Source organism: Miscanthus floridulus, chromosome 9 (genome assembly GCF_019320115.1).
Source record: "Miscanthus floridulus cultivar M001 chromosome 9, ASM1932011v1, whole genome shotgun sequence".
In the NCBI taxonomy this organism is placed as follows: domain Eukaryota; kingdom Viridiplantae; phylum Streptophyta; class Magnoliopsida; order Poales; family Poaceae; genus Miscanthus; species Miscanthus floridulus.
In genome coordinates, this window is record NC_089588.1 from 98,291,095 (window position 1) to 98,317,291 (window position 26,197).

Sequence of the window (26,197 nt, forward strand, 5' to 3'; positions counted from 1 at the left end):
TGCAGGACAACTTGCGGAGGTTGGAGGCCCAGCAGGCGGCCCAGGCGGAGGCCCATCAGCTGGAGATGGAGGCTGTACAAGCCCAGAGGGTGGCCGAGGCGTAGAGGCTGTAGGACATGTTCAGCTTCATGGCGAGCCTTCAGGCCTTGCCAGGTGTGGTCGTGCCCTAGTCGCTGCTCGCTCCAGTTGTGGCTCCTCCTCCTCCTGTAGGGACTCCGGTGAGTATATATGGTTGTTTATTCCTTTAGCTTGTGCGGCCCTCCTATAGATACTCATGAATTCACTTCTCCTTTGTGCAGCCACAGTCGGCGGGTTCGAACCCGACTCCTCAAGGTGGTCCTTCTCCATAGGCCGGGTGGACAACTGGCCCTCCTCAAGGTGGCAGTTCACACTCCGGGTGGGGAGGCTGGCAGTAGGTACCGTTTATTTGTTTCTTTTCATGTTGCATGGACTTGTGTTAGACTTAGCCTTATGTTGGACTACTACTAGAGACATATATATATTGTGATGGATATTGTCATGGATGATGCGAATGTATGTGATGGATTATGGACAATGGATTTGTATGTGATGTATTATGGATGGTGGATGTGTATGTGATGGGTTATGGATGTATATGTGATGGAATATGGATGTGTATGTGATATATCCTATGCTGTGTGTTGATATATATGTGATTTCTTTGTTTGTGCTGATGGAAAGCAAAAAACCAAAAAATAGCATTTTTCCCTCTTTGCCGAGTGCCACACTCGGCAAAGAGGGCTTTGCTGAGTGCCGTGCGGCAAAGCTGGGAAGCAGAGACCCAATTACCCAGCTTTGCCGAGTGCCAGAGCCATGGCACTCGGCAAAGATTTTTTTTTAAAAAAAGAAAAAATTTCTTTGCCGAGTGCAAGAGTATGGCACTCGGCAAAGAATTTTCAAAAAAAAAGAAAAAATTCTTTGCCGAGTGCCGCTGAGGTGGCACTCGGTAAAGAGGCCGTCAGAGTTGACGTTGGATTTTTTTTGCCGAGTGTTGACATGACACTCGGCAAAGGCTTTACCGAGTGCCCGATATGTGGCACTCGGCAAAGAAACCTTTGCTGACGGGTTCTTTGCCTACTGCTCTTTGCCGAGTGCGGCTCTCGGCAAAGCCTTTGCCGAGTGCAATAGGGGCTTTGTCGAGTGCCCTAAGCACTCGGCAAAGAGCCCGTCTGCAGTAGTGGCAGGTGGTCTCGTATCACAATCACACACTATATTTTCACCATTGTGGGTGGCCTTTGCTCTGAGGGACTTGCTTGGAGCCCGCCACCTGGCCTCTCCTCCAGCACTTAAGACATATGGGTACCAAAGACCTTGTCCCACGTCACAAAGAATGGCAGCGAAAAATTGAACTTGTTGCCACGCAGCTGGTGGTGCACATCGTGGTATGCTGTGTTTATTCCAGAAGCACAGGTGGAAGATGTTGCCTGGCAGCCACCGACCGCAGTGGTCTTCCACACCCTTGATAGTCCCAAGCGAGAAGAAGATGATGAATGCACGAGGCGACATGCCCGAGATGACAACGGCCAGCGCTCCGCCGAGCGTGTCGAGCAGGAGGCCCTCAACGGGGTGGTTGTATTGTGAGCCGATCGCGTAGGGCACGACGACAATGTGGTGCCACGAGTGCATGTGCCGGTACAGGAACCTGTTCTTGTGCATGTACCTGTGCCACGCATACAGCCACCCATCTAGCACGACCATGGCCACCGTGAACTGTCGTCCCACCGTCAGGAACAAGTACGACGTCGTGCCTTGTGCTTCTGTAATATGGTATGCCACCATTGAGCTGCTGTTGTCTCCTGTGAGCTGCATGTGTTGTGTAGAAAAACCTCAGATTACTAGTACACACAACATTAGTACTAGCGGTTCTAACCCTATTTTCACTAGCATTTTACCAACCGCCAGTGTGAAAGGCCAGTAAAAATCGCGAACTTCATAGGCGTCTTATAGAGAACCATCACTACAAGAAAACCGCCACTGTAAATGATTTTCTAAAATTGCAAATCGGCTAAAAATACCAAAAAAAAATTTATAAGAGGAGGCTCGCACGAGGCAGCAACACACAGTTCTAAGCATTTTCTTTCATTTTCGCGAACCCCAGGAATCGAACTTTGCACCTCAAGCCTTGCGCGTTACACCCCTTACCACTCTAAAGTCACTTGTTACTAAACAACAGAAATATTCCCTTAGTGTTCACTCCGTCAAATTTTGAATGGAGATTTAAAGCTCTAAACGGATTCGAATGAAAATGTTTCAACTACAATGTTCTCTCCGAGATCTACAACTTTGCTTTTGATCGTTTTCCCATCTGAGGTCATTTGAGAAATTCCAAAAATATAAATTTTAAGCTCGTTGATCTTAAAACATAATTTATGCACCTTAAATAATTTTAAATGAAAAAGTTGTCAACTATAAAAGTGTAGATCTTTTCGAATCCTACAACTTTTGTTCAGACTATTTCTCCATCCAGGATCACTGAGAAACTCAAAAAATTAATTTCAAATTATTTGTAGTAGGACTAGATTAAGAAAACCGTCAGTATAAATGCGTTTGTACTGGCTGTTTTCTTAAGGCCACCTCCAATATCTTACACCGACGGTTCATGGCCTGGACCCACAATTTCATTTCTAGTGGTGCCTACATATTATGAACCACCAATAAAAAAATAGCAACCATCAGCAAAAAAAACAATTGTGTACTAGTGGATGCTACCAGTGGCGAATCTAGAAAAAAATGGGATCGGGGTCGGCACTGACTCATGATAGAAATTTATAGTAATTTAACACTACGATACGTGCAAAACATAGGCATAATTATTTATAATGATGACATACTGCAAAAATTAAGGATTCATATAGAGGAGCGAAAGTAGTAATGTTATAATAAGACAAAAAAACTCTTTACAATAGTGGTTACCCCTTATAATTTCACTCTACGGTACGGTCATCCATATTCTGAAAACGAACTATGACATTGTCATTTGGGATCGCATCAAGAAATTGTTGCATCTTTTAAGTGCTGTATTATGAAAACTATTAGGTCAAGTGCCTACATGATCTCGAAGCCTGTCCTTCCCAACCATTTTTCACAAATGCATCATTCCCACCTTGGCCCTCATTAGAATCTCTAAATAAGTAGCAATATAAACAAAAACATTTATCCACCTTTTCATTGTGCTCTAGCCAATCATATTCTGTGAACCATTCAGGGTGAAATCGACGTGGATGACCTGCTATAATCTTTTCTGGATACCTAAAACCAGGTGGTGGTCTAAAAGGACCTCTAATCAGATACTTGCGTCTTATCTCATCTTGTAGATTTTATCCTATGTAATATGAAATTCTCCTTCTATCTGCTGGATCATATGGAAGCTCGTCAAAATTTACCTCCCACCGTGCGACTCGCGAAGAACGAAGAGTATGATTGGTGTTTGTTGCAGCTACACTTCCATATCTTCTTGAAGTGCCAGCATCAGGATTCTCATCGCCATCTCCTCTTGAAGCACCTCCATCAGGATTCTGACCATCACTAGGGGGATTTTTTCTTTTCAAGAATCGTTCTAATGTTCTTTGGTTGCCTAGCTATCAAATTAGTGAACACAATTAAACACTAAAGTAGATACTGAATAACAGTAAGCTACCGTGCGTATATGATAAAATAAAATTAATTTCCTCACCTGACATGTTTGATATTGCTCCAATAGTCCAATCAGCCAAGAGGATTAGAGGCAACAGGCTTGAACATCAGTACGTGTACGTCATGCCGGCGCCCAGTCACCAGCAAGGCGGCAACGGCAAGATGTGGCGAGCCGGCGATGCTTGCAGACTTGCAGTTGCAGGCTGCAGCGCCGCTGTGAGGGGCAGGGGGCGAGCGCAAAGGAAGAAGACGATGAGTCGATAAGTTGAATCGCCAAATCGGAAAGACCTACTCAGGCCGGTCTACGGTGATTCTATAGGAAGAGTGATCCACAGCAAGCAGCCAGCAGGTGATTTTTGGGCTTCTTAGCTAGTTAGCTTGTGTTGTTTATTGGCCGCTTCATCCACGAAGTCGGCTTTTGTGGCCTGCTGCCTACTGTTTGCTCTGTACGAATGCATATTTCCTTGGACTGGGCTGCACAGTTGCCGGGGTCAACATTTGATTTCACTGGGGTCCATCACGGTGAGACTACATGGGTATCACAGGCTCTAAGGAAGTCATCGGGGTCGGCGGACCCCGACGCTTTACTGTAGATCCGCCCCTGGATGCTACCTTGGCAGGGTCTTGCGCCACCATGCATACATGTAGGACACTAGGAGTAAGGAGTGGTCTGATGTATGTACCGTGAACGTGACTGTAGCGACGGCCGCCTGCACCAGCTGCTGCAGGAGCACGCACTTACCGACTTCCCGCTTGGACACCTTTCCTCGAATGCAGCCTGTACTTGTCCACGGACTTGCCAAGTACCATGTACATGCCAGAGTACACCGGCCAGTACACCAGGATGGGCATGAAAATGGCCAATGCTTCGTCAGAGAAGAACTCCAAGGACGCGGTCGCGTTCTCGTCGTTGCTACAATTGTCAGCTAGCTAGCTACACACAGCTTTTGCATCTACTACATGCATGATGGCAACGAACACCAGACACACTTGTTTAAATACAGCTCGCTAGGGCACACGCATCGAACGTTAGCGCTGATCACACCAGGTTGTTGCTGTCGCGTCCTCCTTCCTCACATGCAGCCTGTAGTTGTCCATGGACTGGACAAGTGCCATGTACATGCCAGCTGAGTACACCCAGTACACCAAGCTAGGCACGAATTGAAAATGGCCAATTCTTCGTCGGAGAACTCCATGGAGGCGATCGTCATCGTTACTAAATCGAGAAACACAAAATAGATGTCTTTTGAGTAAGTGGCTATTTCAACTGATCAATGAGCATGGGGTTTGGCAGAACTTTCTAAGAAGGAAATACCTGTCTAACAAATCTCTTACTCAAGTGCAACATCGGCTTGGGGATTCTCATTTCTGGGCAGGCCTTATGAAAGCCAAGGCGGATTTTCTAGCTTGTGGCACTTTTAAGGTGCAGAATGGGGAGGATGTGTGGTTAGGGCACAAACCTTTTAGAGAGGTTTACCCTAATTTATATAGAATTGTGCGGAGGAAAGATGATACGGTGGCAAATGTCCTAGGGACAACACCACTTAATCTGTCTTTTAGGCAGAGATTGGTTAATGAAAATCGGAGAACTTGGTTTGACCTAGTGTCAAAAGTTGTACAAGTTCATCTCTCTAATCAGAAAGATAAATTCCGATGGAATCTTAGTAAGGACGGCTAGTTCACAGTCCAGTCTATGTATAAGACTTCGATCTGGTAGGACGTTCTCCCCTATCTGGAAGCTAAAGATACCACTGAAAATTAAGATTTTCTTATGGTATCTAAAAAAGGGGAAACACATACGAAAGATAATTTTGTGAAGAGAAATTGGCAAGGAAGTGTCAAGTGTTGTCTATGTTGTTCAGTTGAAACCACCCAACATTTGTTCTTTGACTGCCACTTTGCTAGCTTTGTTTGAAATACTGTGCGTCTCACTTTTGGAATTCACCCACCCACTTGGTTTGCTAAATTGTTTGGTTCTTGGCTTCATGGACTACGTCCTAAAAGAAAAACCAAATTTTTCTAGGAGTAGCCACACTTTGTTGGGCGCTATAGTTGAATAAAAATGATATGGTGTTTAACAACGCTAGATCTAACAATGTCATACATGTAATTTTCAGGGTGACATTTTGGATCCGACAGTGGTGCATGCTGCATAGAGAAGAGGAGCGACCATTGTTCAATACAGGCTGCATAAGATCGGAGACCTTAATATTAGAAGTTTACGCGAAGTTTGAATGGACTTCGCATCACGGTCTAGTTTCCTTTTTTCTGTGCTCACTAGCTGAGCCGAAGTTTGCAAGCCTTATGGCTTTTTGTATTCTGATGACTTTCGGCTGTGTACCATCCACGGATGCTAGAGGCTAGAACTTTGTTCCATTATTATTAAAAGAAACACACAGCTTTTGCATCTACTGCATGCATGGTGGCAACAAACACCAGACACTTGTTTAAATACAGCTCGCTAGTGCACACGCATCGAACCTCAGCGCTGATCACACCAGGTTGTTGCTGTTGTCCCCTCCTTCCATCTTCCTCAATTGCAGCCTGTAGTTGTCCACGGACTGGACAAGTGCCAGCCATGTACATGCCAGAGTACACACAAAGCTAGGCACGATGAAAATGTCCAATGCTGCGTCGGAGAACTCCAGGGATGCTATCGTTATCATTACACACAGCTTATCGGATGAATATTAATTAATTATCAGCAAACAAGCAAGATCTTGACAAGAGATCTCGTCTTCAGCAACCAAGAGATAGACGCCATAGAGAGCAGCCTGTGAAACCAAATCTCCATACAGAGCATGCATATAGGTCTCGAGGAGCCCATGGATACAGTCGTCAATCTGCTGGATCTACTTGACAAGGAGCCAAACCTCAAGCTGGTACCAACCTTTGGAGTTGCAGGTGTTGGCAAGACTACACTTGCCACAAGATTGTACCATCATCACGGAGGCAGCTTCCACTGCCGGGCTTTTCTTCGGGTGTCTCGAAAACCATATATTAGAAGGCTTCTCACGATCATGCTCCCACAAATCAAGGGACCAAAGTCTTGTACTGATGTCCAGGACCTTGCTCATCAATCAAGAATCAACAACATCCGGAAATATCTGGATGACAAATCCTACGTATCTACTTGAAACAATGAATACATACTTATCTTTTGTCCATTTTCTACCATAATTTTTTGTAGCTTTGAGCCCTTGGTCAAAGTTTGACATGGAAACAAACTAAGACACACCTTACATTTTTTTAACACAAGGAATAAATAAATATTAATAAGATAATTCTATATTGAATATTTTTGCCAAATTAATATGAAGTATACTTTACAAATGATTCTTGCTTACAGTTGAGTTCACTTTGGATCTATAGTACAAACTTAAGATTTGTGACCACAACCATCATTTGTCCAATACACAAAAGAATTATTTTAAAAGAAACTGTTTCATTTATTACAACATATAGTTGGAAGTTATTCAAATAATATTTTGGATATTTTGTTCATAACCATTTATTGAGCGGAACAACAGTTAAGAAAAAACATTGTTCCTGCTTCTAGGTTGGCCAAAAAATTGTTCCAGATTCTAGAGATGAAAAATATTCCAGCTTCAAGTGACGAATAACGACAGCCTACCAAGAAAACAAGATATAACGACCGACCGAATGTTATTAATCTTTAACGTCTGACCATCCGACCGACCCAATGTTAATTACTAATCTCAAACGTCCTACCATCCGACGCTATTTTGGTATTTTTAGCGACCCCCATGTTACGGACTACACGATATAGACAAGTGTTTTATTACTTATGACAATATGTGTGATGTACACAATTGACTCAGATTTTAATTTTCAGTCAAATGCTCTTTCCATTTTGCGTGACAGACACATGTAAAGGGCCTCAAATCCGCTAGCATCAAAAGGGAAAGAGACGTCCACGGTCCACACACACAGTGAAACGAGGATTATTTAAGCTTTCGACCAGCACCTAACGTAAACAATGGAGCTGGACGGCTATTTACCCCATAATCTAGCTACTAGTAGCTAGCTAGCACAATCTAACATCTACGTTGGATGACCCTCTTTTATGTCTCAGAGAGACGGACATACCATAGCCCATCTTTAGCATCGCCCTGTGTGTCGTTATAAGCTGTTTCAGCAAAATACGGTCGGTTGTTATATATCTGTACCAACCTTCTATGCGTCGTTGTTACTGGCGTCGTTATAAATCTTTAACGATCGACTGACCGTCTGACGCTAAGTAACAGATATAATGATTGACGGTCTGACGCCTATTATATAAACTTAAAACGACACACTCTCTGACAATATATATTTATAGCGACCAACTACCTATCGCTAGGCATATGAAAAATTAACTATATATTTTCATTTGTTTATAAGTTAACCATACATTCAGTCTTAACCATGTCAAACCAATACACGCTCATGAAACACGTATAAACTAGAACAAAGCTCACAATTTATATTAGACCATCATTATTTTGTTATATGCCATCTTAGACACACAATTCATGGCAAACAAGCCAAGATGAAATAAGTTCAACTAATAGGCTAGACTCAAGATGTTTGGGCACAGCCATATCTCATATGGTTTGCTTGCACTCTTTACAAAATGATCATCTCTAGGAAGTCCTTAGAAAAGTTTTCATCTCTAGCTAGGATGACCAAAGCAAATCGCCAAGAGCAATTTGATCCAACCGTTGGTTGCATACATCAGTCTACTTATAGCTCTTACCTCCCACCTGAAAAATAAAAGTTCACATTCATAAAAAACACAACCTAAAACACAGCCGGCTTGATAGCAAGGTTGCAAGCAGTAGAAAAACAAAAACTACTATCAACAGATATGTATGTGCCATCTATCAACAGTGACCTATCACTCTACCTTGAGATTGAGTAAATGTACAATTTAAATAATTGTGGACCAGTAAACAATTAAGTGCAAAGTGGTTCAAAATAGAGTAAAACAAGCAAACAGCTACTGTGAACGTCAAGGTAAACAAAATGCTGATAAGGATGCGTATCACACACTAGTTTTTTTCACCATTGTGGGAGGCCCTTGTCATGAGGGGACGTGATTGGAGCCCGCCACCTGGTCTCTCCTCCAGCACATAAGGCATATGAGTCCCGAAGACCTTATCCCAGGTCACAAAGAATGGCTGTGAGAAATTGAACCTGCTGCCGTGCAGCTGGTGGTGCACGTCATGGTATGCCATGTTATTCCAGAAGCACAGGTGGAACACGTTCCCTGGCAGCCATAGAACCCAGTGGTCGTCGACACCCTTGTTGGTGCAAAGTGAGAAGAAGAACATGGATGCACGAGGTGACATGCCCGACACGACGAAGGCCTGCGCCCCACCGAGCGTGTCTAGAAGGAGGCCCTGAATGGGGTGGTTGTACTGTGAGCCGAATGCGTAGGGCACGGCGAGGCGGTGGTGCCACGAGTTGATGTGCCAGTACAGGAACCTGTTGTGGTGCATGTACATATGCCTCGTACGCATACTACCACCCATCTAGCACGACCATGGCCACTGCAAACTGCCGTGCCACCCTCAGGTACCAATATGATTATGAGCCTTGTGCTTCTTTATTATCGTATGCCACCGTTAAGCTGCTATCTCCCGTGTGCTGCATGTGTTGTATACAAAAACTTCAGATGTGCTACCTTCTTGCGCAACCATACATGTACTACCTACGTCCCAAAAAGAATGTAAATCATGTTTCCTGAGAAGTCAAAGAATCTCAAATTTAACCAAATTAATATAAAAAATAATAAATATCTATATTTTGAAATATATTTATTATAAAACCATATTCTATTCTTAGTCTTCCTAATGATACTTATTGTGCATCATAAATATTATATAATTTTTTAAATATTTGGTCAAACTTGATATTGTTTAACTCCTACGAAAATGAGATTTATACAATTTTTTTTTTATGGAGGGAGTAAGAGTACGTAAGAGTGGTCTAACGTACGTACCATGAACGTGACGGCAGCTATCGTCGCCTGCACTAGCTGCTGCAGGAGCACGTAGCGACTTGCAGCTTGGACACCAGGTTCTTGCTGTCCTCCTCCTTCCTCGAATGCAGCCTGTACTTGTCCATGGACTTGCCAAGTGCCATGTACATGCCAGAGTACACCCAGTACACCAGGATGGGCACGAAAATGGCCAATGCTTCGACGGATACACAACAGGAAACGGCTGATTTGCCGGGAGCAAAAAAAATTTGCCGGGTGCTTTTTATCAGGCACCCGGCAAAGGAATTCTTTGCCGGGTGCCAGGCCTGGCGACACCTGGCAAAGAAAGGCCTCCGGCAAACCAGCCTTTGCCGGGTGCCGGGCACTCGGCAAATTCCAGCCGTCGGTAAAAAATGGTCTTTGCCGGGTGCCGGCCAGTCGGCAAAATATGGCCGCCGGCAAAGGTGGCCGGCTTGACGGCGGCCAGCGGCCATCAGCCTTTGCCGGGTGCCACGCCGTTAGGCACCCGGCAAAGAATTTTTTTATTATTTTTTTAAATTTTTTTGCCGGGTGCCCTATGACCTGGCACCCGACAAATTATTTTTTTTTTTATTTTTTTGACCCCATTTTTTTGTGGGGACTTGCTACAGTAAATATATCCATATTTCAAAATTTGGGATAATTATGAGTTTTTAACTATATTTCCTTAATTTTTTTCCGTTTCATTGAATTTTTCCGACTATTCCAAATTTGAACTGCAGGTACATGAAATAATGGAATTTCGTCATTCAAAAAATAGTATTCATGATATTTAGGCTATGTCGAGGCCGTATGCAGGAAGTGGCATGAAATGTCGCGCATCATGTTGTCGTAACATGACGATGTACTCGCGGGGGAAGTTTATTTAAATTATATAAAATCCAAACGATGTCCAAAAATCACGAAACTTATCGATGTGTCTTTTTATCACATGTGGAGGTCCTGGTAAAAAATTGAGAAAGTTTCGAGCAAGTTGCGACGTCGGCTGCCTAAAACCTAGACATCTCCACTTGAGTAGATCTACATAGTAAATATATAATACGGTATGCTTTAGTACAAAATTTTTACTGTAGCCTTAGATTAATTGGAAAATCTAATTTTGTCTGTAATTAATTGGAATAATTCATAGCTGCAGCTTCTATGGTCCAATTGTGGTGAAATTTTTATAGTACGCTAATTATTGTATGCTTGAACTATAGTAAAAATTTCGCACTCATTGGACTATGTATAACTTAGTTATAGATAAATTCTAATTAATTACAAACAAAATTAGATTTTCTAATTAATCTAAAGCTACAAAAAAAAATTTGTACTAAAGCATACCGTATTATATATTCACTGTGTAGATCTACTCATGTGGAGTCCAATAAAATTAGATTTTTCTATGATTTTTCAAAAATTCACCGAAAATAAATGGAAAAGAAAATTCAAGCCACCATACTGTAGCAAACACACAGTTACTGTAGCAAACCCGCTGTTACTGTGGTAAAACCGCTGTCAAAAACCGCCCGGGGGGTAAAATAGATGGTTTTGGAAAGTTCAGGGGGTAAAACAGACGGTTTCTAAGTTGGGGGTGAAGTAGACCAAGTATAAAAGGTGGGGGGTTAAGTAGACTTTTTCCTTTTTAGTATGGAAGGAGTATAATACATGATTTATTTTGAAGGATTTGTTTTGCATCAATTAGCAACACAATGGTACATAGAAATGATATTCATGATTGATTATGGTTGCATGCCAAGCATTAAACGATTTGTAGATAGCCAAATAGACAACAGCTGTCTGTGGGTTGTACTAGCTGTCTGTTTAGCTATCTACGTTGTAAATTTCAAAACATACAGACAACAGCTATGTCTCTGTTGTACATGCCCTAATGCAGAGGATGCTCCATCAGTTACTAGTGTTCAGAAGAAACTCGACCAGGGGGATGTAATAATGATACAAAGCAGAACTTGGATTTGGCTTGTCATTGTATCTATGATGTTGTAGCACTATTTTATTGGTAGAGTAATACAGTACTTTGCTTTCTCGGAGGAGTGTTCAATGCTGATTGAAAAGGGTTCTCGTGGAAACAAATTGCTTTGCTGTTGGACTAAAAGCTAAATGGGCCTGTAGGAAATGGGCAAAAAAATCATGTGGGCCAAATCGTACTCGAACAAATGGGCTAAAAATAAGAATACTAAAAAGCTAAATGGGCTGATAGAAAAAATGGGCCAAAAAAACAGTATGGGCCAAACCTCACTCCACTAAAATGGGCTGAAACTAAAAATATTAAAAAGCTAAATGGGCTGAAAACTACAAAACAGGTGGGCTGCCTTTTCTTTTAGCCTGCTATAAGGCTGCCAACCACATGGGCTTTAACAGGCTGTATTTCAATTTTATGACATTTTTCTCTCCTGCCATGTCAACGCTATGTCAGCTGCCTACATGGTATGGCTAAGGGCTTGTGACCAAAAACCAATGTCATACACTTATGACATGAAATATACAAACATCATATAATAAATTTGTGACTGTGGCTTTTTGACGTTTGGATTTTCGTCAACTGAATGTCACAAATCTAAAATTGTGACGAAAATTCCATATATTGTGACATAATGGAATGCCAAAAAGGCACACATTTATTGTAGTGCGGATACGGCGGTGTGCACCTCCATGTGTGTGATGGTGCACCATACATGTACTACCTACGTCCCAAAAAGAACGTAAATCACGTTTCCTGAGAAGTCAAAGAATCTCAAATTTAACCAAATTGATATAAAAAATAATAAATATCTATATTTTGAAATATATTTATTATAAAACCATATTCTATTCTTAGTCTTCCTAATGATACTTATTGTGCATCATAAATATTATATAATTTTTTACATATTTGGTCAAACTTGATATTGTTTAACTCCTACGAAAATGAGATTTATACAATTTTTTTTACGGAGGGAGTAAGAGTAAGAGTCGTACGTACCATGAACGTGACGTACGGCAGCTATCGCCGCCTGCACTAGCTGCTGCAGGAGCACGCACGTAGCGACTTGCAGCTTGGACACCAGGTTCTTGCTGTCCTCCTCCTTCCTCGAATGCAGCCTGTACTTGTCCATGGACTTGCCAAGTGCCATGTACATGCCAGAGTACACCCAGTACACCAGGATGGGCACGAAAATGGCCAATGCTTCGACGGATACACAACAGGAAACGGCTGATTTGCCGGGAGCAAAAAAATTTGCCGGGTGCTTTTTATCGGGCACCCGGCAAAGGAATTCTTTGCCGGGTGCCAGGCCTGGAGACACCCGGCAAAGAAAGGCCTCTGGCAAACCAGTCTTTGCCGGGTACCGGGCACTCGGCAAATTCCAGCCGTCGGCAAAAATTGGTCTTTGCCGGGTGCCGGCCACTCAGCAAAATATGGCCGCCGGCAAAGGTGGCCGGCTTGACGGCGGCCAGCGCCCATCAGCCTTTGCCGGGTGCCACGCCGTTAGGCACTCGGCAAAGAATTTTTTTATTATTTTTTTAAATTTCTTTGCCGGGTGCCCCATGACCTGGCACCCGGCAAAGGCTTCTTTGCCGGGTGCCCTGGGTGGCACCCGACAAATTATTATTATTTTTTTATTTTTTTGACCCCATTTTTTTGTGGGGACTTGCTACAGTAAATATATCCATATTTCAAAATTTGGGACAATTATGAGTTTTTTAACTATATTTCCTTAATTTTTTCCGTTTCATTGAATTTTTCCGACTATTCCAAATTTGAACTGCAGGTACATGAAATAATGGAATTTCGTCATTCAAAAAATAGTATTCATGATATTTAGGCTATGTCGAGGCCGTATGCAGGAAGTGGCATGAAATGTCGCGCATCATGTTGTCGTAACATGACGATGTACTCGCGGGGGAAGTTTATTTAAATTATATAAAATCCAAACGATGTCCAAAAATCACGAAACTTATCGATGTGTCTTTTTATCACATGTGGAGGCCCTGGTAAAAAATTGAGAAAGTTTCGAGCAAGTTGCGACGTCGGCTGCCTAAAACCTAGACATCTCCACTTGAGTAGATCTACATAGTAAATATATAATACGGTATGCTTTAGTACAAAATTTTTACTGTAGCCTTAGATTAATTGAAAAATCTAATTTTGTCTGTAATTAATTGGAATAATTCATAGCTGCAGCTTCTATGGTCCAATTGTGGTGAAATTTTTATGGTACGCTAATTATTGTATGCTTGAACTATAGTAAAAATTTCGCACTCATTGGACTATGTATAACTTAGTTATAGATAAATTCTAATTAATTACAAATAAAATTAGATTTTCTAATTAATCTAAAGCTACAAAAAAAAATTTGTACTAAAGCATACCGTATTATATATTCACTGTGTAGATCTACTCATGTGGAGTCCAATAAAATTAGATTTTTCTATGATTTTTCAAAAAGTCACCGAAAATAAATGGAAAAGAAAATTCAAGCCACCATACTGTAGCAAACCCACAGTTACTGTAGCAAACCCGCTGTTACTGTGGTAAAACCGCTGTCAAAAACCGCCCGGGGGGTAAAATAGATGGTTTTGGAAAGTTCAGGGGGTAAAACAGACGGTTTCATAGTTGGGGGTGAAGTAGACCAAGTATAAAAGGTGGGGGGTTAAGTAGACTTTTTCCTTTTTAGTATGGAAGGAGTATAATACATGATTTATTTTGAAGGATTTGTTTTGCATCAATTAGCAACACAATGGTACATAGAAATGATATTCATGATTGATTATGGTTGCATGCCAAGCATTAAACGATTTGTAGATAGCCAAATAGACAACAGCTGTCTGTGGGTTGTACTAGCTGTCTGTTTAGCTATCTACGTTGTAAATTTCAAAAACATACAGACAACAGCTATGTCTCTGTTGTACATGCCCTAATGCAGAGGATGCTCCATCAGTTACTAGTGTTCAGAAGAAACTCGACCAGGGGGATGTAATAATGATACAAAGCAGAACTTGGATTTGGCTTGTCATTGTATCTATGATGTTGTAGCACTATTTTATTGGTAGAGTAATACAGTACTTTGCTTTCTCGGAGGAGTGTTCAATGCTGATTGAAAAGGGTTCTCGTGGAAACAAATTGCTTTGCTGTTGGACTAAAAGCTAAATGGGCCTGTAGGAAATGGGCAAAAAAATCATGTGGGCCAAATCGTACTCGAACAAATGGGCTAAAAATAAGAATACTAAAAAGCTAAATGGGCTGATAGAAAAAATGGGCCAAAAAAACAGTATGGGCCAAACCTCACTCCACTAAAATGGGCTGAAACTAAAAATATTAAAAAGCTAAATGGGCTGAAAACTACAAAACAGGTGGGCTGCCTTTTCTTTTAGCCTGCTATAAGGCTGCCAACCACATGGGCTTTAACAGGCCGTATTTCAATTTTATGACATTTTTCTCTCCTGCCATGTCAACGCTATGTCAGCTGCCTACATGGTATGGCTAAGGGCTTGTGACCAAAAACCAATGTCATACACTTATGACATGAAATATACAAACATCATATAACAAATTTGTGACTGTGGCTTTTTGACGTTTGGATTTTCGTCAACTGAATGTCACAAATCTAAAATTGTGACGAAAATTCCATATATTGTGACATAATGGAATGCCAAAAAGGCACACATTTATTGTAGTGCGGATACGGCGGTGTGCACCTCCATGTGTGTGATGGTGCACCATACATGTACTACCTACGTCCCAAAAAGAACGTAAATCACGTTTCCTGAGAAGTCAAAGAATCTCAAATTTAACCAAATTGATATAAAAAATAATAAATATCTATATTTTGAAATATATTTATTATAAAACCATATTCTATTCTTAGTCTTCCTAATGATACTTATTGTGCATCATAAATATTATATAATTTTTTACATATTTGGTCAAACTTGATATTGTTTAACTCCTACGAAAATGAGATTTATACAATTTTTTTTACGGAGGGAGTAAGAGTAAGAGTCGTACGTACCATGAACGTGACGTACGGCAGCTATCGCCGCCTGCACTAGCTGCTGCAGGAGCACACACGTAGCGACTTGCAGCTTGGACACCAGGTTCTTGCTGTGCTCCTCCTTCCTCGAATGCAGCCTGTACTTGTCCATGGACTTGCCAAGTGCCATGTACATGCCAGAGTACACCCAGTACACCAGGATGGGCACGAAAATGGCCAATGCTTCGACGGATACACAACAAGAAACGGCTGATTTGCTGGGAGCAAAAAAATTTGTCGGGTGCTTTTTATCGGGCACCCGGCAAAGGAATTCTTTGCCGGGTGCCAGGCCTGGCGACACCCGGCAAAGAAAGGCCTCCGGCAAACCAGTCTTTGCCGGGTGCCGGGCACTCGGCAAATTCCAGCCGTCGGCAAAAATTGGTCTTTGCCGGGTGCCGGCCACTCAGCAAAATATGGCCGCCGGCAAAGGTGGCCGGCTTGACGGCGGCCAGCGCCCATCAGCCTTTGCCGGGTGCCACGCCGTTAGGCACCCGGCAAAGAATTTTTTTATTATTTTTTTAAATTTCTTTGCCGGGTGCCCCATGACCTGGCACCCGGCAAAGGCTTCTTTGCCGGGTGCCCTGGGTGGCACCCGACAAATTATTATTATTTTTTTATTTTTTTAACCCCATTTTTTTGTGGGGACTTGCTACAGTAAATATATCCATATTTCAAAATTTGGGACAATTATGAGTTTTTTAACTATATTTCCTTAATTTTTTCCGTTTCATTGAATTTTTCCGACTATTCCAAATTTGAACTGCAGGTACATGAAATAATGGAATTTCGTCATTCAAAAAATAGTATTCATGATATTTAGGCTATGTCGAGGCCGTATGCAGGAAGTGGCATGAAATGTCGCGCATCATGTTGTCGTAACATGACGATGTACTCGCGGGGGAAGTTTATTTAAATTATATAAAATCCAAACGATGTCCAAAAATCACGAAACTTATCGATGTGTCTTTTTATCACATGTGGAGGCCCTGGTAAAAAATTGAGAAAGTTTCGAGCAAGTTGCGACGTCGGCTGCCTAAAACCTAGACATCTCCACTTGAGTAGATCTACATAGTAAATATATAATACGGTATGCTTTAGTACAAAATTTTTACTGTAGCCTTAGATTAATTGGAAAATCTAATTTTGTCTGTAATTAATTGGAATAATTCATAGCTGCAGCTTCTATGGTCCAATTGTGGTGAAATTTTTATGGTACGCTAATTATTGTATGCTTGAACTATAGTAAAAATTTCGCACTCATTGGACTATGTATAACTTAGTTATAGATAAATTCTAATTAATTACAAATAAAATTAGATTTTCTAATTAATCTAAAGCTACAAAAAAAATTTGTACTAAAGCATACCGTATTATATATTCACTGTGTAGATCTACTCATGTGGAGTCCAATAAAATTAGATTTTTCTATGATTTTTCAAAAATTCACCGAAAATAAATGGAAAAGAAAATTCAAGCCACCATACTGTAGCAAACCCACAGTTACTGTAGCAAACCCGCTGTTACTGTGGTAAAACCGCTGTCAAAAACCGCCCGGGGGGTAAAATAGATGGTTTTGGAAAGTTCAGGGGGTAAAACAGACGGTTTCATAGTTGGGGGTGAAGTAGACCAAGTATAAAAGGTGGGGGGTTAAGTAGACTTTTTCCTTTTTAGTATGGAAGGAGTATAATACATGATTTATTTTGAAGGATTTGTTTTGCATCAATTAGCAACACAATGGTACATAGAAATGATATTCATGATTGATTATGGTTGCATGCCAAGCATTAAACGATTTGTAGATAGCCAAATAGACAACAGCTGTCTGTGGATTGTACTAGCTGTCTGTTTAGCTATCTACGTTGTAAATTTCAAAAACATACAGACAACAGCTATGTCTCTGTTGTACATGCCCTAATGCAGAGGATGCTCCATCAGTTACTAGTGTTCAGAAGAAACTCGACCAGGGGGATGTAATAATGATACAAAGCAGAACTTGGATTTGGCTTGTCATTGTATCTATGATGTTGTAGCACTATTTTATTGGTAGAGTAATACAGTACTTTGCTTTCTCGGAGGAGTGTTCAATGCTGATTGAAAAGGGTTCTCGTGGAAACAAATTGCTTTGTTGTTGGACTAAAAGCTAAATGGGCCTGTAGGAAATGGGCAAAAAAATCATGTGGGCCAAATCGTACTCGAACAAATGGGCTAAAAATAAGAATACTAAAAAGCTAAATGGGCTGATAGAAAAAATGGGCCAAAAAACAGTATGGGCCAAACCTCACTCCACTAAAATGGGCTGAAACTAAAAATATTAAAAAGCTAAATGGGCTGAAAACTACAAAACAGGTGGGCTGCCTTTTCTTTTAGCCTGCTATAAGGCTGCCAACCACATGGGCTTTAACAGGCCGTATTTCAATTTTATGACATTTTTCTCTCCTGCCATGTCAACGCTATGTCAGCTGCCTACATGGTATGGCTAAGGGCTTGTGACCAAAAACCAATGTCATACACTTATGACATGAAATATACAAACATCATATAACAAATTTGTGACTGTGGCTTTTTGACGTTTGGATTTTCGTCAACTGAATGTCACAAATCTAAAATTGTGACGAAAATTCCATATATTGTGACATAATGGAATGCCAAAAAGGCACACATTTATTGTAGTGCGGATACGGCGGTGTGCACCTCCATGTGTGTGATGGTGCACCATACATGTACTACCTACGTCCCAAAAAGAACGTAAATCACGTTTCCTGAGAAGTCAAAGAATCTCAAATTTAACCAAATTGATATAAAAAATAATAAATATCTATATTTTGAAATATATTTATTATAAAACCATATTCTATTCTTAGTCTTCCTAATGATACTTATTGTGCATCATAAATATTATATAATTTTTTACATATTTGGTCAAACTTGATATTGTTTAACTCCTACGAAAATGAGATTTATACAATTTTTTTTACGGAGGGAGTAAGAGTAAGAGTCGTACGTACCATGAACGTGACGTACGGCAGCTATCGCCGCCTGCACTAGCTGCTGCAGGAGCACGCACGTAGCGACTTGCAGCTTGGACACCAGGTTCTTGCTGTCCTCCTCCTTCCTCGAATGCAGCCTGTACTTGTCCATGGACTTGCCAAGTGCCATGTACATGCCAGAGTACACCCAGTACACCAGGATGGGCACGAAAATGGCCAATGCTTCGACGGATACACAACAGGAAACGGCTGATTTGCCGGGAGCAAAAAAATTTGCCGGGTGCTTTTTATCGGGCACCCGGCAAAGGAATTCTTTGCCGGGTGCCAGGCCTGGCGACACCCGGCAAAGAAAGGCCTCCGGCAAACCAGTCTTTGCCGGGTGCCGGGCACGCGGCAAATTCCAGCCGTCGGCAAAAATTGGTCTTTGCCGGGTGCCGGCCACTCAGCAAAATATGGCCGCCGGCAAAGGTGGCCGGCTTGACGGCGGCCAGCGCCCATCAGCCTTTGCCGGGTGCCACGCCGTTAGGCACCCGGCAAAGAATTTTTTTATTATTTTTTTAAATTTCTTTGCCGGGTGCCCCATGACCTGGCACCCGGCAAAGGCTTCTTTGCCGGGTGCCCTGGGTGGCACCCGATAAATTATTATTATTTTATTATTTTTTTGACCCCATTTTTTTGTGGGGACTTGCTACAGTAAATATATCCATATTTCAAAATTTGGGACAATTATGAGTTTTTTAACTATATTTCCTTAATTTTTTCCGTTTCATTGAATTTTTTCGACTATTCCAAATTTGAACTGCAGGTACATGAAATAATGGAATTTCGTCATTCAAAAAATAGTATTCATGATATTTAGGCTATGTCGAGGCCGTATGCAGGAAGTGGCATGAAATGTCGCGCATCATGTTGTCGTAACATGACGATGTACTCGCGGGGGAAGTTTATTTAAATTATATAAAATCCAAACGATGTCCAAAAATCACGAAACTTATCGATGTGTCTTTTTATCACATGTGGAGGCCCTGGTAAAAAATTGAGAAAGTTTCGAGCAAGTTGCGACGTCGGCTGCCTAAAACCTAGACATCTCCACTTGAGTAGATCTACATAGTAAATATATAATACGGTATGCTTTAGTACAAAATTTTTACTGTAGCCTTAGATTAATTGGAAAATCTAATTTTGTCTGTAATTAATTGGAATAATTCATAGCTGCAGCTTCTATGGTCCAATTGTGGTGAAATTTTTATGGTACGCTAATTATTGTATGCTTGAACTATAGTAAAAATTTCGCACTCATTGGACTATGTATAACTTAGTTATAGATAAATTCTAATTAATTACAAATAAAATTAGATTTTCTAATTAATCTAAAGCTACAAAAAAAATTTGTACTAAAGCATACCGTATTATATATTCACTGTGTAGATCTACTCATGTGGAGTCCAATAAAATTAGATTTTTCTATGATTTTTCAAAAATTCACCGAAAATAAATGGAAAAGAAAATTCAAGCCACCATACTGTAGCAAACCCACAGTTACTGTAGCAAACCCGCTGTTACTGTGGTAAAACCGCTGTCAAAAACCGCCCGGGGGGTAAAATAGATGGTTTTGGAAAGTTCAGGGGGTAAAACAGACGGTTTCATAGTTGGGGGTGAAGTAGACCAAGTATAAAAGGTGGGGGGTTAAGTAGACTTTTTCCTTTTTAGTATGGAAGGAGTATAATACATGATTTATTTTGAAGGATTTGTTTTGCATCAATTAGCAACACAATGGTACATAGAAATGATATTCATGATTGATTATGGTTGCATGCCAAGCATTAAACGATTTGTAGATAGCCAAATAGACAACAGCTGTCTGTGGGTTGTACTAGCTGTCTGTTAGGTATCTACGTTGTAAATTTCAAAAACATACAGACAACAGCTATGTCTCTGTTGTACATGCCCTAATGCAGAGGATGCTCCATCAGTTACTAGTGTTCAGAAGAAACTCGACCCGGGGGATGTAATAATGATACAAAGTAGAACTTGGATTTGGCTTGTCATTGTATCTATGATGTTGTAGCACTATTTTATTGGTAGAGTAATACAGTACTTTGCTTTCTCGGAGGAGTGTTCAATGCTGATTGAAAAGGGTTCTCGTGGAAACAAATTGCTTTGCTGTTGGACTAAAAGCTAAATGGGCCTGTAGGAAATGGGCAAAAAAATCGTGTGGGCCAAGTCGTACTCGAACAAATGGGCTAAAAATAAGAATACTAAAAAGCTAAATGGGCTGATAGAAAAAATGGGCCAAAAAACAGTATGGGCCGAACCTCACTCCACTAAAATGGGCTGAAACTAAAAATATTAAAAAGCTAAATGGGCTAAAAACTACAAAACAGGTGGGCTGCCTTTTCTTTTAGCCTGCTATAAGCCTGCCAACCACATGGGCCTTAACAGGCCGTATTTCAATTTTATGACATTTTTCTCTCCTGCCATGTCAACGCTATGTCAGCGGCCTACATGGTATGGCTAAGGGCTTGTGACCAAAAACCAATGTTATACACTTGTGACATGAAATATAAAAACATCATATAACAAATTTGTGACAGTGGCTTTTTGACGTTTGGATTTTCGTCAACTGAATGTCACAAATCTAAAATTGTGTCGAACATTCCATATATTGTGACATAATAAAATGTCAAAAAGCCACACATTTATTGTAGTGCGGATACGGCGGTGTGCACCTCCATGTGTGTGACGGTGCACCGTCGGTGGCTGTCCGGTGCCACCGCAGCTTTTTAACCAAGGCTAGGGTTAGATGGGGAACGGGCTGAGGGGGCACCGCCTTGGGCACCGCCATGGGTGCGGTGGTGCACCGCCATATTTTTCCAGAGGCTATGGTTTTTGGGGGTGTCAGATTATTTAGCTCCAGCTATGCTTAGCAACGTGGTCATGTAGATTGATCCAGATGGTTGCACACGAGACACATAGATTTATATTGGTTCAGGCCCCCGGAAAGCGAGTAAAAGCCGTATGTCTAGTTGCTACTTGTTGGGGATTTAACTTCGCTAAGAAAAATTAGCCCCTGAAACTTTGGAGTTGAAATTGTAATTTCTATAATAAAAGATTACTTGCAGGGAAAAGAAGTAAAGCGATAGCAGAAATTTGACTTCGTTAGAAAGATTCCGTCTTCGCTGGTGGAAAGAAGAAAGCAAGATTAGGCGAAGACAAGAGTTTGACTTCGCCTAACATTCTAGGAGAAGAAGAAAATCAAAGCAAAAACCGACTAAGTCTAGAAGATGAAGACATCAATAAAGTTGTTGTGCAAAAGTTGAAGAATGAATACTCAAAAGGGAAAAAGACCACTTCACCCTTGTAGTTGGAAAGGGTTGGAACTATTCGAGTTGGGGGTAAAATTGTCATTTTATGTAAAGTACGAAGACTAGGACCCCTATAAATACCCCCTCTGACATGTATAGTACGATTATGAAATGAATACAACTTTATCTTGTGTTCAAACTTTGATGTTTGAGTAATTTCTTACCCAACATCTGGCGCCCATGCGAAGTTAATGGGCAGACCTAACAAGAAAGTTACCACTGGGGTAACCGAAGATGACCCACCAATAGTCGAAGACCAAAGTCTCAAAAAAGATGCACCCCAAGACCCAAGTTCTTAAAAAGCAAGTGAAGCCGAAGAACAAAGACTCAAAGAATTAGAAGAGCAAGTGCCGAGAAAGCAAAAAGAACTTGAATAATGTCATGCAAGAGCAAGAGAAAAGTCTCTCAAACAAAGAATAGAAGAAGCCGAAGCCACCCTTTGTGAGCTAAATGAACAACTCTAAAATGCAAGCCACGAAGTTATACATTTAGATGAACCAAATTCAGCAACAAAAACTTCTCAAGAGAAGAATTCTCAAAAGTCATTCGTATCAATTGACACAAGCTCTCCCTTGTCAATAAACTTGCAACTAGCGCAATGGCCTTTGGGGTATAAATTTAACATGATACCAACTTCCGATGGCCAATCTAACCCGAGGCAATTCTTGATGAGTTTTGAAGCTGCAGTAATTTCTAGAGGCGGCGATGAAACAACATTGGCAAAATCTCTTGTCTTGGCAGTCAAAGGACCAACACAACAATGGTACTCTTCGTTGAAAGCAAAATCCATACATTCATGGGATCAACTTAAAGCAAACTTGCTTGTTGACTTTCAAGGATTTCAACCAGCTGGCCTCACAGACATTGCAAGCAGCAAATCAAAGAGCCCATGAGCCAATATTTCAAAAGATGCATCCAAATTAAGGCACAAATTCCAAATATCCCAGATGAAGTGGTAATAATAGCTGCAATTAAAGGGCTTCGAGTAGGCCAATGCACTTCTCATCTTGCTCGAGAAAAACCAAGTACAGTCACTGAGCTTTACGAAGTCATTCAAAAATATTACAAGTCAGATGACGACTATAGAAAAAGAATCGAAGAATAAAATAACTTCAGGAAGTTTAGACCTCTAGACCTTTGTTGGTGATTGCTTTCATGCCCTTATTCTTGTTTTATTGACGGTTTATAATGGTTGTTAACTACTGTCAACAATGTATATTTTAGACCTTTCAATTATCTAATCATGCATGTTGTGTAACATATTGATATTTTCATGTTCAAGTTTTTGATATGCTCATGTAATGCAGATGAACTAGCAATGGATGCACAATGCTGACCGCCACTCCCAATAGTTCATTGAAGGCATGCATGATTTCATACATGTGGCCTAGGCAAGCAAGCGAAATGGATTCATGTGTTGCCTATGTGTTCTCTATAAGAATGTGAAGGATTATGCTTCCTCAAGGATACTTCATGAACACCTGTTGAGGTCAGGTTTCATGCCCGGCTAAGATGAAGAAGAAGAGGATGACGACAACATTCCTGGGTTCCTTGAATACGGTGCCTTTGATGACACTGCAACGGGGGAAGCTGAATAAGATATAGCGGCAAAAGATGGGCCCGCTGATGATCTTGGCCAAGGCTAAAGCCAAAGATGGAAAGTCTGCTCTCTACTAGTGCTCCCCCGCCACAAGAACCAGGTTTCCACCCTGGCGATGAGCCATTAGCTCCTAACGTGGCCATTCCACGGTTCCCTGTTGCAGCTATTGTATGAAATATTTTCCAACATCTTTTGTTTTTTATGCTAACAAATAACTGTAATTAGTTTAATATCATTGTTGCATGCATATATATGTCGCAGACTATATCCCTAATAGATTGGCTGCAAACAGCACTTAGCTGGTTCTTTATCTCGGACATCGTCGAGAACACGACATCTAATGCAAGTGGTCGGCTATGGACATGTGAACTCAGTTTTTTTTATCCCTGTGAGGGGTTCAAATCATCAGAACCATATCCACGGGACTGGAATACTGAGCTCGGACATGATAAGCGCCCAATTAACTACCGTGTGCATTTGTTTAGAGGCACTTCGACGTATTTGCTATGATGTGCCTGATTTCTCGCACTTCAAGGCACTTGCTTTGAATGCACCACATATCCCCGTCTCGCAAGCAAGCAAATGGTTTGCGAGCTACAACCATGCGGATGTGGTAAAATGGTCACTTATACCTGAGTCGTGGTTATTTATTATTTGATATTGTAATAACATTCTCTAATTTTTTTCTTTTTCTCTATATGTAGATTGTGCTACAGGACCTTACCTATGCTGCATGTGGCTTGTGGGCCGTTCTAGACCAAGCTACGGAGCAACTCGGGTACGATTGGGAGTTCTGCAATGGAAACCTCGGCCAACTCACTACAGAAGGATGCCAATACTGCATAAGGATTACTAACAGGGGCAGTGGTCGTTCAGTAGGTTACATCTATGGCCGACCATTGTTTTGGTATTGTGAGGCACGAGAGAGTGCACTCATACGGACATTGGACTTCATCGATACAAGCGGATACATAATCCGTGACATCAATTACCATATATGGCTACAGAGGCATGTTAGTGTGCGTTGCCCGATCGATCCCGGTAATGATTCTGATGGTAATTAATGTTTATTTAGTAGGTTTTTAAGGTCGTAGTTTAATTGGATTCTAATTTTAATATGTACGGCTTTGTGTGTTTAATTATTGTCATGCATGTAATTCGTGTAACATTTGTTGGGCAACTAGAAATATACATTCTGGTGTCGTATTTGTCTCAAAAATTTTCTCAGGCTTGCACGTGCCACGTGTGAAGTAAACACCAAGTTTGGGATTTTCCGGAGATGGTTTGCTACTTTCTGAGGTTTAATTGAATTTCTGCGCGACGAGACCGTTTAATTATAGGTTGAACTGAGTCTACCCACGAAAAGATCCGGAATGGTGCCAAACTTTTACACAGTCTCTAATGTGCCCTAGGGATAAGAATTTTGTTGGGGTGGATGAAAAAATCTATTGGGTCCAAGATGAAATTCACCCTCTTTTGTCTCATTGGGCACAGAGAAAAATATAATAAATAAAAAATGATTAGAAAAACCTAAGATCCTGTGTGGGGTCTTAATTTGAGTGTACAAGCTTGCCAAAAAAATTTCAAGCCATTTCGACATCGGCGGTGTATATATGCTTCACGGAGGTACATGTGCTCTTTCATCGAACTATGACTATACACATAGGTTATCAAGGTTTCTGTGGTTCATAGGCATTTCGGTGTCGTATTGGTCTCAAACTTTTTCTCAGGCTTGCACGTGCCACGTGTGAAGGAAACACCAAGTTTTGGATTTTCCGGAGATGGTTTGCTACTTTCTGAGGTTTAATTTAATTTCCGCGCGACGAGACCGTTTAATTATAGGTTGAACTGAGTCTACCCACGAAAAGATCTAGAATGGTGCCAAACTTTTACACAGGCTCTAATGTGCCCTAGGGATAAGAATTTTGTGGGGGTGGATAAAAAAATCTATTGGGTCCAAGATGAAATTCACCCTCTTTTGTCTCATTGGGCACAGAGAAAAATATAATAAATAAAAAAATAATCAGAAAAACCTAAGATCCTGTGTGGGGTCTTAATTTGGGGGTACAAGCTTGCCAAACAAATTTTAAGCCATTTCGACATAGGCGGTGTATACATGCGTCACGGAGGTACACATGCCCTTTCATCGAACCATGACTATACACATAGGTTATCAAGGTTTCTATGGTTCATATGCATTCTGGTGTCATATTGGTCTCAAACTTTTTCTCAGGCTTGCACGTGCCACGTGTGAAGGAAATACCAAGTTTTGGATTTTCCGGAGATGGTTTGCTACTTTCTGAGGTTTAATTGAATTTCCGTGCGACGAGACCGTTTAATTATAGGTTGAACTGAGTCTACCCACGAAAAGATCCAGAATGGTGCCAAACTTTTACACAGGCTCTAATGTGCCCTAGGGATAAGAATTTTGTGGGGGTGGATGAAAAAATCTATTAGGTCCAAGATGAAATTCACCCTCTTTTGTCTCATTGGGCACAGAGAAAAGTATAATAAATAAAAAAATGATCAGAAAAACCTAAGATCCTGTGTGGGGT

General features: G+C 41.1%; 2 pseudogenes; both read right to left on the bottom strand.

Moving 5' to 3' along the window:
* Positions 1-1,229: 1,229 nt before the first annotated feature.
* On the bottom strand, positions 1,230-4,776 carry LOC136480373 (sphinganine C4-monooxygenase 1-like; annotated as a pseudogene).
* Positions 4,777-8,708: 3,932 nt separating this feature from the next.
* LOC136480375 (sphinganine C4-monooxygenase 2-like) lies at positions 8,709-18,846 on the bottom strand (annotated as a pseudogene).
* Positions 18,847-26,197: the final 7,351 nt, after the last annotated feature.